This window comes from Mytilus galloprovincialis, chromosome 2 (genome assembly GCF_965363235.1).
Source record: "Mytilus galloprovincialis chromosome 2, xbMytGall1.hap1.1, whole genome shotgun sequence".
Classification (NCBI taxonomy): Eukaryota; Metazoa; Mollusca; class Bivalvia; order Mytilida; family Mytilidae; genus Mytilus; species Mytilus galloprovincialis.
The window spans coordinates 45,009,603-45,012,844 of record NC_134839.1 but is presented as its reverse complement, the minus strand read 5'-3'; positions in this window follow the sequence as shown (position 1 = coordinate 45,012,844).

Sequence of the window (3,242 nt, the reverse complement as noted above, 5' to 3'; positions counted from 1 at the left end):
TATTTGTAGTTTCTGAAAACTTTATTGTAAACATGGTAAAGCCAGTGTTGTGCCATTTACATGTATGTCCATTAAATATCTGCTTCCTGGTCTTAGAAACATGCTAGGACATGGACTCCAAGGCCTCAAATCCTTACATTGAAGTTACACTCATTAGAAATAAGGGTCAAACTATGCCCTTCAAGTATTACAATTAGTTCCTTCATCCCACACAGGAGTGACCCTAAGAAGTGTGAAAATACTGGACATGTAACAGCTCTGACAGACTCCATCCAAGTCACAATTTGTAAAAGTAAACCATTACAGGTCAAAGTGCGGCCTTCAACAAAGAGCCTTGGCTCACACTGAACAACAAGCTAAAAAGGGCCCCGAAATTGCTAGTGTAAAACCATTCAAATGGGGAAAGCCAACTGTCTAATCTTAAAAGGTACCAACCTACTCCCTTATCTGAAACAATAGTACTAGTGTAACATCACAATATAGAAAGACAAACTATAAAATATCATTTGAAATGGCGTAACTCAATCAAAAGACATAACACAAGTGAGACATATATGCATACATTAAATGTATAAATTTGATTTTTGACACAATGTAAATACAAAATCAATCAAATAGGTGTTAAACAATTTCAGAAAAACAACCATAACCTTGAACGAAATGCTGCCAAATAGAATGTATACAGGTAAATGAAAACAATTTAGTTGTAAGATAAATGGAGAACAGAAATATTTTCCACAATAATTTTGTTGTTCATAGTACGAGAACAGAAGTAGTATATAGTCATACCAAACACTATTTATAGCTGGTATATATTAAAAATAGAGAGACGAGATATCAAATTAAAATTTGATGATTGCTCTTATGATTGCTTATCTTATTGCAAAGTCTGTTTTCTGATTAAACAGCCTTTTGGCTATTGTCTGCTCTATGGTCGGGTTGTTGTTGCTTTGACACATTCCCCATTTCCTTTTTCAATTTTATTTTGTATTTTTTCAACATAACTAGAGGCTCTAAAGAGCCTGTGATGCTCACCTTGGTCTATGTGCATATTAAACAAAGGACACAGATGGATTCATGACAAAAATATGTTTTGGTGATGGTGATGTGTTTGTAGATCTTACTTTACTGAACATTCTTGCTACTTCAAATTTTCTCTATCTATAATAAATTTGGCCCTTAAGATACAGAAGAAAATATTTTGTAAAATACCAAATTAATAAAAATTGTTAAAAATTGACTATAAAGGGCAATTACTCCTAAAGGGTCAACTGATCATTTCGGTTATGTTGACTTATTTTTTATCTTACTTTGCTGAACATTATTGCTGTTTACAGTTTATCTCGATCTATAATAGTATTCAAGATAATAACCAATACAGAAAAATTTCAGTAACCCAACAACCAGTTGTCCAATTCATCTGACAATTTCAGGGTAGATAGATATTTGACTTGATAAGCAATTAAACCCTGTCAGATTTGCTCTGAATGCTTTGGTTTCAGAGTTATAGCCAAAATCTACATTTTACCCCTATGATCTATTTTTAGCCATGGTGGCCATCTTGGTTGGTTGGCCGGGTCACCGGACACATTTTAAAACTAGATATAGCCTAGTGATGATTGTGGCAAAGTTTGGTTGAATTTTGCCCAGTAGTTTCAGAGGAGAAGATTTTTGTAAAAGTTAACGACGACAGACAACGGACAACGACTGACGCCAAGTGATGGGAAAAGCTCACTTGGCCCTTTGGGCCAGGTGAGCTAAAAATAAGGACATGTGATATGATTTAAATGAGGCAAATATTCACCAGACTTTATATGAAGTGGATGTAATAAACTATAGGCAACAATATGGCCTTCAACAATGAAAAACCCTTATGAATGTGTCCGCTCCAGTCGCACTATCATTTTCTATGTTAGTGGACAGTGAAATTGGGGTTAAAACTCTAATTTGGCATCAAAATTAGAAAGATCATATCATGGGGAACATGTGTACTAAGTATCAAGTTGATTGGACTTCAACTTCATCAAACTACCTCGACCAAAAGATTGGCTAAACTCTAAAGACCAGTAAGAGACACAAAAACAACTAATCAACATAAAAAGAGTACAAACAATTACTGAGAGCTAGTTAAAAACCAACTTAAACTAATAAATAAGTCATGTTCTCACTGACTAAATACTTGATAAAATTATTCTATGTTGAGGTTTAAGTTTCATAAAATGTCATAAGCGTTTTCCCACATTTAATAAGCACATTAAATGAATCAATGACACATCTGAATTATTCCAACTTGCTCTCATTTACAATAAGAGGCCTTAGTAGCCGAAAGGTCATAGCAGTTACTACTATAATTACTAGCCTGTCAACACTGAGGTAATGAGTTTAAACCCTGCTCCTGCAGGTGCACAAGACTCCAATCTTAATTGACTAGGATTGTCATTTTCCTATCAAAGGTCTGTGATTTTATACGGGCACTACAGCTTCCTCCACCAATAAAAACTGGCAATGAAATAGCCCAAAAGCAGTGTTTAAAAGTGACATTAAAACACATTGATCTATAATGGTTTACTTTAATAAATTGTTATTTGAATGGAGAGTTGTCTCATTGGCACTCATGCCACATCTTCCTACATAAAATCAAAATCAAATCATTAACAATAAAACTGATTCATAAGATAACCACTCTAAACATTTAGCTTATGATCAAAGCATGTTACTTTAATTTTAAATCAAGATTTTTTAGTTTCCAATGTCATTGTTATAATAATTTCAAACATACTACTTAAAAGAATCGAGGGCACAACAATTTCAGCAAAAATTTCAATATTTTTTTTGTACAAAAAAAAATGTATTACACATTTTATTTATTACACTATAAGTTGTTAATTTTATGATATAATATAAAAATCAACCAAAAAAAATCAATTCTGGCCCCAGATGACTTTTAGAATGTTATATCATTGTAAAAGCTCCAAATTATCTCCCTTTGATTCAAAAACACCATGTTTTTTCCATTAAAATTTAAAGATCTTTTTTAACTCATCAGTGACCTATGTTTTATTATTTTTTTCAAATAAGCTGTACTTAAACTAAATAATTTAGTTTTTCTTTATTTCCATATTACCTCTATTTCTTCTTGTTAGTTCAACAGAAAAAAAGTATCTCAGCAAAAATGCATGCATCTTTCAAAGGCAGATTGAGAGCTTAAATGAACAGGTGACACCATTTTTTTAAATTTCATT